General features: G+C 39.5%; 1 protein-coding gene across 5 annotated transcripts in view; it reads left to right on the plus strand.

The window, feature by feature from the left end:
- Nucleotides 1-12301, plus strand: part of il1rapl2 (interleukin 1 receptor accessory protein-like 2) — a 373733-nt gene that overhangs the window by 140412 nt on the left and 221020 nt on the right. The window lies entirely within an intron of this gene.

Consider the following 12301-nt stretch of genomic DNA (forward strand, 5'->3'; position numbering starts at 1 on the left):
TCTAAATGGAACATTTTTCCCACCATTATTATCACTGACTTACAGTACATAAGCTGATCTACTCAGAATCCACCCACACTAAGACGCCATCACAGTAAGGGCTGTGAGAACTGCAATATCGGAGCTGGGTTCTATTATTCATCACATGATATGATATGATGGAGGTTCCTCCTTCTTCACAGTCTGTAATGTAGGGGACCTGCATACAGAGGGGTGGGGAACCTTTTTCCTATGAGGGCCTTTTAGGTTTTAATGACATCATATGAGGGTCAGACTGACTGATTGTACATATATATCACACTTACCTCTTTAATGTGATGGCTGGAGCTGATTTTCTTTGGAGGGGTGTCTGATGTCATATGGTAGTGATGGTGATGCATCTCGCAGCTAGTTTTCCAGGTTTGGCCCAGTCTGTCTTGAGTTATTGCAAAAAGTCAGTTATATAAATAGATGCTCACATTAGTAGGTTGTCTTAAACAGAGATGGCAACTTCAGTGCATGTCTCCTCCGGATGGGGAAAATCATGTACAAACAATTTATAGAACACAAGAAAAGGAAAGTTGTTGGACCTACTCTCGCACTAGATTTGTTGTTACTTTGCAGCTCAGTGATTTAATCAGTTGGTTGTCAGGCTGCTGTATCCACATCAAACAATGTGTTATGATTACCTCTCATGACCTGAAATTTCACTCAAAATTCCTGAAGGAGCTGTGTAACTCATGTTGTGTTTGTCTGTAGTGATTGTTTAAAGTCTGAAGTTTATCATATTTTAATGTTTTACACATATAGTTTACATGTTGGTCAAAGACACAAATACATTGTAGACGTAATGTTAATAAGTATCCACATCGAAGGGAATACATCATCTAAGATGATGAGTTACATTGCTTCCTTTAAGGTATAAAAACAAACCGTAAAATTTCTGTTTTAAATGTATTTTCTACAAAAAACTTTGAATGCATTTTTTCTTGATATGTTTCCAAAGCTATTTGTGAATTGGTGAATGTTTCTTTTTTGGCATTGTATACGGTTTCAAAAAGGTTTCAAACTGATTTTGAGACTCCTCCATCTTGTGTGTGTACAGATACAAGTGTGATTCCTGTTTTGTGTATGTTTTTCATGCTACTGTCCATCATTAGGTTAAACAAAACCTGCTTTGGAATCATTCTCGTACATTTAAATGTATATATTAACCATAGAACTCTTGAATCTTGCATGGTACTTAATGACCTCTTTCTGCATGAGGGATTATACTTTAAAACAACTTCTAAACCCCCCGCCGTGTCCTATTGAGCTGTGAGCTCTCTGGGGTTCCCCATGAAAACACTATTACACACACACATGCACACACACTCATGGACACACATAAATACACACATTCCCGAATTCATTGAGCTCTGTGAACACCCCTTCATCCCAGTGTGTGCTTCCCAAAAGCCACTGGAACTGTCAAATCCTACAGACACAGTGGTGTGCTGGGATGGTTGGTTTAGGACTCCAGGGACACACATACACACACACACACACACACACACACACACACACAGACACACACTCCCACACAGCAGCCTAGAGTGCAGAGGTAAGCGGCTATTTGACAGTAGACCTTGAGGGAGATGGAGGAGCGTTTGCTGTCCAGAGAGAACAAGGGATGGAGAGGGAGGATGGAGAGGGGGAGGGTTGAAGTAAATGACAGAGGAGCACGTACAGCTCCAAGAAGGAGAGTTATTGCGACGGAGAGCAATTTTACAACACTTATTCAATATTAGTAATACTCCACTTTTCAAAATTATAGCTTTTTCAGTTTCTAAAGGCAGAAATATGTTTCTTGGTGGTGCTAATTTAACTGTTCACACCCAAAATTGATGTTTGCATTCTGCTGTCATGCTGATTGTTGGGTTGGGTTGGATTGGCGAGGGGTTGACAGGTGACGATAAGACATGAGGGACACCGTTCTACTGAAACGATGGGATTTCACCTGATACTCCTGACCTGTATTACTACGAAAGGGCCTGTATTGCCGACTACAATCAGCTTTAAAATACACACAAACATACAGAAAGACTTAAGTAGAGAGCCACTGAAAAACAATGAGTTGTTCTTCTGGCCTTTTAAAGAAAGCTGGATTTGAAACCAGGGTTCGAGGAGAGAGTGTGCGTGTAGTTGTGCTTGTGAACTGTCACGTTTGTGTGTGTGTGTGTGTGTGTGTGTGTGTGTGTGTGTGTGTGTGAGTGTGTGAGACAACCCCACAGCGTCAGGCCGCTGTCCTCCACCTGCGTCCTGAATATTAATGAATAGCTGAATGCTGCCTCTGTCTGGGTTGTTGTTATTTCAGCCAATGTTAATGATGTAATAATGATGTTTGCTGGTTGTGGTGATCAAGCAACAACACAATCTCATTCAGGAGCTGATGATTTGACAACAGTTTCATTTTATTTCTTTATTTGTTTGGACAGAGCCATGTTCATTGTCCAGGACACTGATGTTAAAGTTTAGGTTTGATAAAGGCTCTAAGATCCCCCACTCTGGAAGAAGTTGAAAAGCAAAGAGATCCCCGGGAAAGAGAGTTTGGTTAACAAAACATAGCTATTTTAATAAAAATAACTAATTCAAGCTTCTTTGTAAAGGATGATCAAACACAAAGAGAAAGTAGGATTCTTCAAATGTTTTTTGGCCATAGGGTCGATTTTTTAAGGATCTATAATGTTTCAACTGAGTCTTTGATTCTCCCTGAAATGAAATAAAACAAGTAGGAAATCATATTAAAGAACCTGGTAAGGTTTTTTATATTTTTATTATAGTCTTGTATTTTGGGCTTATACTTTAGAATTGGCTGTGAGACACTACTGCGCCTGACAGAAGCTTTAAACCTGATAGTCAGTTTGATGATGATTTGATGTGACATTGAATCCAAAGACTGATGTCATACTTTCTCAAACAGTAGTATTCTGAAGTATTACTTCAAAAGACTCTCTTCCGCCCAGCATCCACCTGTAAGCTCTCGAGTGGATGTTTTGAGTTATCGTCACTCTCCCTGCTGAGCTCGGTGCTTCCTTGTAAGAGACGAGGGTTTTCAGAAAATTGTCAAACGAACATTTCCATCCCACTGTTATGGGAATATTAGGTGTTACTGCATTGAGACAAGCTGTAGGTGGCGCTCTGGTCTTCAGTCAGGCGCCATCACACCTCTGCAGAAGAAGAGGTCATAATGGGATGACCTTTTTCATTCTGGTTCATAATCTTAATTTGTGTTATAACTTGTAAACGTTTACACACTCTTTTGTTAGAAATCACATCTCTTTCTTCATTGTGTCCATTGCTGCAGCTCCTCTTTTCAGCCTCTGTCTGAAACACTTGTTTTTAGCTCCTGTCTCTTTAAGGCCCCCCTCCGAATAAAGCCCACTCTGCTCTGATTGGACTACTGGCCCACTCTGCTATGATTAGTCGATTGCTTCCTGCGTGTGTAGGAAATGTTGGCTCCAATCTCGCTTAACATGGCTTTCTTTAGCGGGCGTGCCAGACTAGATGCTCGGAGTGCATTATGCAAATGATGGGCATTGTGATTTCATGACATCACAATGTATCGGCTGGACAACTGACGAGGTGTTTCAGGAGATCAGGAGCAGTGCGTCTGGGGGGGGGGGGGGGAAACTCCCTCATCTGTGGACTTTGTGCTTCTTAACTTTGCACAAAAAACCTATTTAACACACTAGAGGAAAGAGAACCTGGAACTGTATAATATGTCTTCTTTAACATGATGTAATGCTTGGTGACGGGGAGCACATTGTTAGCTTCTTGTATTAAATCAAGGAACATGCTATCTCCTCATCAGTCCACACATTGTGCCGTTTTTATCTGCGGTCATTTTTCTCTCACTCCTCTCGTCATGTGACCTTATCACCTATTTACCGAATCAGTCTCTTGCTTTTAATCAAATTTCGCTCTTGTGGAAACACCATCGTCTCAACGTCTTCCATGAAAGCATAATAACTTGTTTAGTCATATTTTAAGACCTATTCAAATTACTGTTTCCACATCAAAAATCAAAAAAACATTTATATGAATGTTCAAATTCTACTTTCAAATACAAATCTATTTGATTAATCCAACGATTAGAGAGCTCCTGAATAAATGGAAAAGATGGAGGTTGACCGTTGATCTACAAAGAAGGGATAATTCATTAGATACAATATGTTGCCAGAAGGAAAAACAATCAACAAATGCTGTTTATTGCAAATAGGCTAGCGATATTTTTTCCTGCTTTTTGCCTCCAGCATTAACAGCCTCAGATGTGTCCTTGAACACACCACCAGGTAATTTGCAGCACATTGCAACAACAATTAGAGAGAAACTGATTCCACATGTTTATAAACAAAAGGAGGAAATGTTTGTAAGAAACACAGTTTCATAGTCGTAAGTTGTTTAAACAGAACATGGCAGTAAAGCTTTCACATTTAATATTTGATGTAATCCCATGTTCCTCATAATATTGACTCATACAACCTAACTTCTGCCTGTAGTAACAAAACAATGATTTAACTTCTTCATTGTTATGTTGAGACGCTCACAGCACTTTAATATTTAACCAAGACCAGCAAAGGTATCCTGGTCTAAATATTAAAGAGTCAACAGTGACTTCAGCTGCAAGACAAAATGTGTTTATTTAATTAAAATGTAACTGAGATTCCAATTCTAGTGCATTTATTGCCTAAACTGAATAATATGTGGGACTCAGGATGTCAGGGAGTCCTGCTCCTCTTTTCCTTCTCTGAGAAAAAACTTCTCACAATATCTTTTCAGTAAAATATGTTCAGAAGAAATTAATATTTATTTTAATAATAACATAAACGTATATGTCACAGTTTGATGCACCATATCCGATTAGGTGATTTACAACTGTGATACATTGGCAGGTCAGAGCAAAGAATCACAACAACAAACACAACAGAGTGGAATAAACCTATTGGACGATATGGCCAAATATAAGTAGACATTAGCATATCGGTCAATACTGATACACATCTCAACAAATGCCACATAATTATTTACTTTTAGATCAAATACAGATTTTTGCTTTTTTACGTGAAGATTGTAGTTTTAAACTCTGAATGGGCCGAGAATTAAAAAAAAGTCTACACATCAATTATTTCTTATCCCTCCTCACTGTACGTACACAATACATGAACATATCTATAAGTATTTAGCTTTTGCTATATTGCTATTGATGAAAATTATATTGTGATAATTACTGATATTGTATTATTGCCCATCCCATGAAAAAACGAGATAAGCCAGACAACATAATTCCTAAGACAGAGAGCAATAGTTAGATAGATAGATGAGGTAGCCATGGTGTCCACAGAGAGTAAACTGACTGTGATAAATCTAAAAACTTTAATTAATTCAGGAAAATAGCAGTGTTTTGAATTAGCTGTTCTACAACTACGCAAAAATATAGGTTGTAATACTAGTTGAATAAGCAGACATGTGATAGAAAGGTTTGATTCAATGTCCAACCCTGCACTTTATTTATTTTAGTAATTTTCCCTCTGGAGAATGAAACAAAGACACAAAGGAATGAATAGACATACAAATAAACTTCCTCTGCTTACACACACAGATATACAGAGCTGACACACACACACACACACACACACACACACGCACGCACGCATACACACACACACACAGACACACACACACACACACACACACACACGTAGAAGCAGTCCTGGAAAAATACTGTCTGAGCTGAAAAATAAATTGCTGTGAGCAGAAACACATGAAAACACACATGCACACACTCAGCGGAGTAGACGGAGGCTTTTTAGGGGGGGGGGGGAGTGGATGGAGGAGCAGGCTTTTAACCAAAGTAGAAGCAGCAGTAGAAACATCTACAGTGACGGAGAGACAGCCTCCATCTTCTGTCCGGCTCTTTCCTCCCTCTCTCTCTCTCTCTCACCCTCTCTCTCTCCCACTCTCTCTCTCTCTCTCACCCTCTCTCTTTCTATTTGCCGTTAACCTCGCAGCGTTGTGCGACTTTTATCCCTGAAGACTTTATAGGTTCATAAACTCTGTCCCACCACATCAAGCCCCCCCCCCCACACACACACAAACACACACTGGTCTAGGCCACAAATCTCTGTCTTTATGGAGCTATCTATAGCTGTAGCATCGTCCAATACTCCGACTCCCCATCTCCCATGCCTGGGAGGAATAGAGGAGAAGTTAACTCTCGGTGGGTGGACATGTGAGAGAGGTCAGTCAAATTGCCGTGTTGTTATGATTCGGTGCTTCAACAAGCGTAACTCTCAGTGTGGGGGGGCCCACTACTGTTTCATTTCAGTGGCAGAGTAAAGCAGCGGCCGTACGTCTCTGTAAAAGTGCTGTTTATGTGCCACAACTGAAAGAATGACATTTACTGGGAGTCGTTCACACGGCTGCCATATTTGCCGTCGTCTAAATGTCACATCTCCCGTTTATCATTTGATAGAAAGTACTTGCCTTGCAGTTGTCTAAACCAGCAATAGAGGGATGAATGAACAGTTATGTTAAACTATGACCTTGGGACCAAACCCCCACCAACATGAGCATCTCTTTTTATTGTCTTCAAATCTCCACATCCTTGTGCACCTGACACTGGTTTAAAGGGTCGGTTCACCCAAATTACAAAGAAAACAATATATCATTACATATGGCTCTAGCTATAGCCTTGCAGTTAGTTTGGGGTTTATTTTTGCTGCATCACAGAGATTTTACAAAGTGACCTAAACAATTAGCACTTCAACACTGCTCTTAAGTATTTTGACATTTTGAAAATACTTTTAAAATTGAATAGTCTAACCTTCAGTGTTAATTATGGGATTCACCATTCCTGCACTGGGTTTAAATTGGCTTCACGTTCACTGGGTGCTCAGAGCAAAACGATCATCTTTAGGATTGTGACATCATGATTTCAGTCCTGGTTGATTTGGTGACACCTGTGGTTACAAACACTAACAGAAGGTTTGGTCCTCCATAAAACCGATGTTAATAGATAAGTGTATAATATGTATATGTATAAAACATTGTTAATTACTCCTAACTCTCCATGCAGATTTAATATATCCTCATATTATTGTATTGTGAGGGTGAAATGCTAATGTTTGTCTGATTTTCAGTTCATGTTGAAGCCACACTGTTGAACACTCTGTCAATGTCCAAAATATTAATCTATTTTCGGGTTTTAAAAGTGATAATCTTCAAATTCTGGAGAATAAATGCTAATATTTTATATTCGATTTATCTGACACACCTTTTCGTTCACACAGTAAAACCCTGTGCTTGCAGAATCGTCTATTATTGACTTTCTCCCGTGAACAGTGGGTTGAGATAGCAGATGATGTGATTTCTACCTCCGTGCCAATCTGTTGGAAGATAATGAAATTCCATGTGTGGTTCCTGAAGAAGTGAAACATTACATAACACTGACAAATTTTCAACAGCAGTTTTTCTTTGGAAACAGGTCACACATTCAATGTTAGTACAGTTCACTTTACAGCAGAACTAGTCCCTGTTATGTTGAAGTATGGCTGGACTGAACTTAACAGTATCCACTCTGATGGAGACACACATTTGCAATCACATGGCAAAAAATACTCTCATATTTGACACTTTCACGAGTTGTGTGTCGCCTGTTTTATAATAGCGATATTTCCATCAGCTCATAAATGCAGCATAAGATGCATGGTCAGTGATTTCTCTCGTCCAGTGAGTCTGTTTGGGTTTTTGTGCGTGTGGTGTGTTATTTGTTGAAGCCATTAAACCGCTCCAAAACAAGAAGAACTAGAACAGGCCAGAGGCTCTCTCTCCATCTTTTTGTTTCTGTCTTTTTGCCCTCTCTCTCTCTCTCCACACTGTCTTCTGTGTTTTATGTACTCACTCGCTCTCCTCGTATCTCCTTCCTTTCCTCATTCGTCTATCCATTCACTTCTTACATCAGCCACCCCCCACCCCACCCCACCCCACCCTTCAAGCTTTTTCCAGGAGAGTGACACAAGACAAAAGTGTCTCACTCAGTTCATGTATTTTTAGAGCATGCGCACAGACACACACACACACACACCAATTACTGTAATGGGTCTTATGAGCTGCTTTTTATTCATTTTGACCCAATTTCACCTCAAGTGTCATAAACTATAAAGCTGTCGCACACAGACTCTCTCTAAATATCATCGTCCATAAACAATTAAGCTGTTTGTGAAACAAACAGTATGACCGTTGACTTTCTCCTGATGAAATATAATCAGTTTAAAACCTCGTTAACACAAACACACACATCAGAGTATTCTGGTGTATTTGGATTTTAAAATAGATAAAACTCCCGTAGCTGTTTTTCCTACTAGACACACAACCACACACACACACACACACACACACACACACACACACACACACTTTGATATTACAAACCAAAGTCCATCACCATGAAATAGCTGTGTTACTGGTGGTTTGGACCCTTCAGATGGGATTATGTCATGAGGCTTTACAAATTCTGTTTTATTCATCAACTATCATTTTAGCTGTCAAGGAAAACACATATACACATACACACACACACACACACACACACACACACACACACACACACACACACACACACACACACACACACACACAACCTCTTTAAATAACCTGTACAAAGTCAAGTCCAAAGTCAAGACGGGTTATTTCCACCCAGTAAGGCTTCATGTTCACACACCTCCACTCATCCAATTATATAACATTCATATCTCAATTATGTCAACCCTGATTAATGCAGATGGGGAACGGTTATTTTTAAACTTGGGCAATGTATATTGATTATATTTGTTGTATTTATGTATAAGTGGGATATGGAAATTCACATGTAAACAGATTAGCTTCGTCTTTTATGTAGTGAAAATGAGTTCTTATGGAGGTCAAACCATATCCATGTTCTGGCCGACTCTTAATTCTGTTGCATTCACTGCAGTAATTAAAAACTGTCATCGTGATGAATGAAGCTGGTTTGGTCTGCATGAAAACAGATTTTTCACACGTTGCACACGTGCAGCTCATCAAGATTAGCACTGGTTTAAAAACAGGAAGCCTGTAAAGTGGGTCTTATATTTGTACTTAGCCGTTTCACACATGATATTGTGATGAACCACAGAGGTCAATGCTAAAGCCATGAAAATCCATGTAGGAGACAGAAAAAACACCAGGACTGTTATGTACATGTATGTGTGTGTATTTATTATTTATACTGTTTATACTATTTTTTTATCCTAATATATATGTATGTGCATGTGTGTAAATGTAGTATGGAATGTATTTGTATTTGCTGAATCCGTTTGAAGATTCTCTTGCATGATGTTTCATATGTATTGTATTTATCACTCAGGGAGACTAAATTCCGCTGTACTGCTGTGCAATGACAATTAAGGTGTTCTGTCGGTCTAGCTGCTGGGCTAACGTACTGTGGCAAGCAAGACAGATGTTGGATTTATGCAGTCTTATTGTTTTTGTTCTACTAACAATGTTTTTCATTGTAACATTGAAAGTCTGGCAGGGGTTACCTGTATGTTATAGTCCCCAAATCCAAACAAGGACAGAACACTGATATTAGCTACTGTGTTTACTTGTGTTGAGTATGGCAAGGCAACACAAATGATCCTGGAATTAGCAGCATGACACAGGGAATTCACCTTTTCTTCCCTTATGCTCTTGTGTTTGTGTTTCGGGACCACCTAAGAAAATGTACCAGCCTTCAAACTCTGTGCCATGTAGGCTGTTACTCTACACACAGCTGCTTCAATGTGTAACACTCTTTCTATTAATTTTATGACAAGTTATGATTGGACAAATGCTGTGCAGAAGAGGAGTTAAGCAAATAGCAAACTAGTGAGTGAAAAATCAGAGATACACCTCATCCATGTTTTATAGTGCTTATATCCTCTGGTCTGGCTCTGACTCTGGAATCCGCCCCTTGTCCCGCCCGTCAACAGCCATCTGAAGGCCAAGCGTTACTGGCTGTTGGGGCCGTCAGATCCAATCATGTACCGAGGCTTTATACCTGATGTTTTATTCACTAAAGGTGTTTTTGGCTGTCAGGGAGAAACAGCCAGAGAGGAGGCCTCACACAGCTGCGTGCCTACACTTAAAACCACAAAGGTAGACTAGATGTTCTTACCCTTATCAAATTATTAGCGCCCACGCAGACAGAGTACAAGCTGCTCTTTCACTTTAAAAATCATTTAAAATGCAAGCAGAGAGTGGACTCCCTTCCAAATGGAGCAAGTTGAAAAGTTGCAGATGGCAGTTAAAGCAGCAAAAATACACACACTGCGAAAGCAGCTGCGAAATGGAAACAACTTTAGGTCCAAATCATGTTTTCTGATTAACGGCAAACAAAGTGTTTCAAATCTGAGGAAAGTATTTATCAAGCTGCACCAATTATAAAAACTGGTGCAAGCCAAAACTTTTCTGACAAATCTTTCATCTTTTTTTTATTTTTTTACTCTTGTCTTGGCTGAGATTTCTCCAAAGTTGTTATGCCCTTGTTGGAGTTGCCAGGAGATGTGGTGCAGATATAGACACAGTGGAAGAGATATTTGGAATCAAAGGTTACTTTGGCTTTGCCTTTATCATTGAGACGCCATTAATACGAACAGTTTCGGTCCAGAACTGAAGGATTTATCTTACCAATTTAGTGTGAGATTCAAAGCAGAGGACATGCTATCTCCTCAGAAATAAATATCTTTATGCTTTACTGTGATGAAAAGGAAGTAAAACATTTCCTTTAAACAATTAAAATATATAACATATAGTGTGTCATCAATCAATTTATTACCTTTATCCCTATAAGTTTGAGGGGGGGGGGGGGGCTGAGCCAGAAGCAGGGTACAGGTTCCCACTGGAGGAAGATACAGCTATCACTGGGCTGACATATAGGGAAAAGCATATATATCTTTTTTATATATCCTATTTATTGATTGATTTCTTATGTTTTGGTTTCAAAATATACCTACACTACAACTAATTTACACACCTCCAGTCGAAGATGGTATGTTCTCCATGAGAGCTGCTGCATGGTGGGTTGTCAACATCATCGCTGCAGGAGCACAATCCTGCACAGTGCATGGGCTGACTTCATAGGATCATTGTATGCAGCCCAAAATACCTGGTGCTGTTTTGAATAGGCTGCCAATGTTAACATGTAGTTTATTATACAAGTGGCATATTGGTAAATATTATCCTGAGAACACTCATGTTATTTTGTGAATTAAACCCTGGTAACAGCTTACATGATATGCCTGTATATATTTGTATTCTTTTCATATGTCACTATTAGTACTTTAACTGTGTACTTATATATACTTCTTCCACCTCCATCTGTCCCAGCAGTTTCTGGTTCAAATCCTCACATCAACACACATGTTATGTTTTGAATATTTTAGGTTGTCTTCTCCATCAAACCAACACTTATTAAAATTAATTAGTGTTATTTAGTTTATTTACCTCAGGCAAATGGTATTGACTAGGCACCCCTCGGTTAATGGATGAGGTTCAGAGTGTGTGTGTGTGTGTGTGTGTGTGTGTGTGTGTGTGTGTGTGTGTGTGTGTGTGTGTGCGTGTGCGTGCATGCGTACGCGTGTGCGTGCGTGTGTCAAGTCGTAGATGCTTCTGGAGGTATGCAACCTGATGCATGTATTCAAAGGTGGCCTAAGGGCTGGAGCTCAGCGTTGTGTGTGTGTGTGCGCATTAACTAAAGCATATATACACAAGCTCTAAGTCAAATAAAAGGGAGAAACTTATGTACCTTTTAAAAAGAATGTAAATGTAGAATGTGTGTCTATGTAGATCGGAGCTTTTAGTATATTTGAGGATTATATGAAGTTGAATAAGGTCAAACTACTTAGATTTATAAGGCTGATATTTGTATTTGTTGTTTTTTATTCCCACATAAAGCCTTTAACCCTCATGGTGTGTTTGAACTTGCAGAGCATTATGGGAGTCCGGTCGCTGCTTTGCTTGGATTGGCTGCCTGCAGTCTTGCTCAAAGGCATGCCTGTGAGGACCAGTGTGAAACAGAGGAAATTGCATGTTGAGTGCCTTCATTTGTGTGTGTGTGTGTGTGTGAGAAAGCTCCTGTGCATGGCTGCCGTATTTCAGTTGAGCCACTAATTTTGCCGGCCTGTTTATTTTAGTGCATCAAAGATTATTTTTAGATAATTGTAGTGACGTGTAGAGCTCAGTCGCAATAATTAGCAATGCAAATCTCTGAGCTTGTTTGGGAACA

Source organism: Hippoglossus hippoglossus, chromosome 10, assembly GCF_009819705.1.
Source record: "Hippoglossus hippoglossus isolate fHipHip1 chromosome 10, fHipHip1.pri, whole genome shotgun sequence".
In the NCBI taxonomy this organism is placed as follows: domain Eukaryota; kingdom Metazoa; phylum Chordata; class Actinopteri; order Pleuronectiformes; family Pleuronectidae; genus Hippoglossus; species Hippoglossus hippoglossus.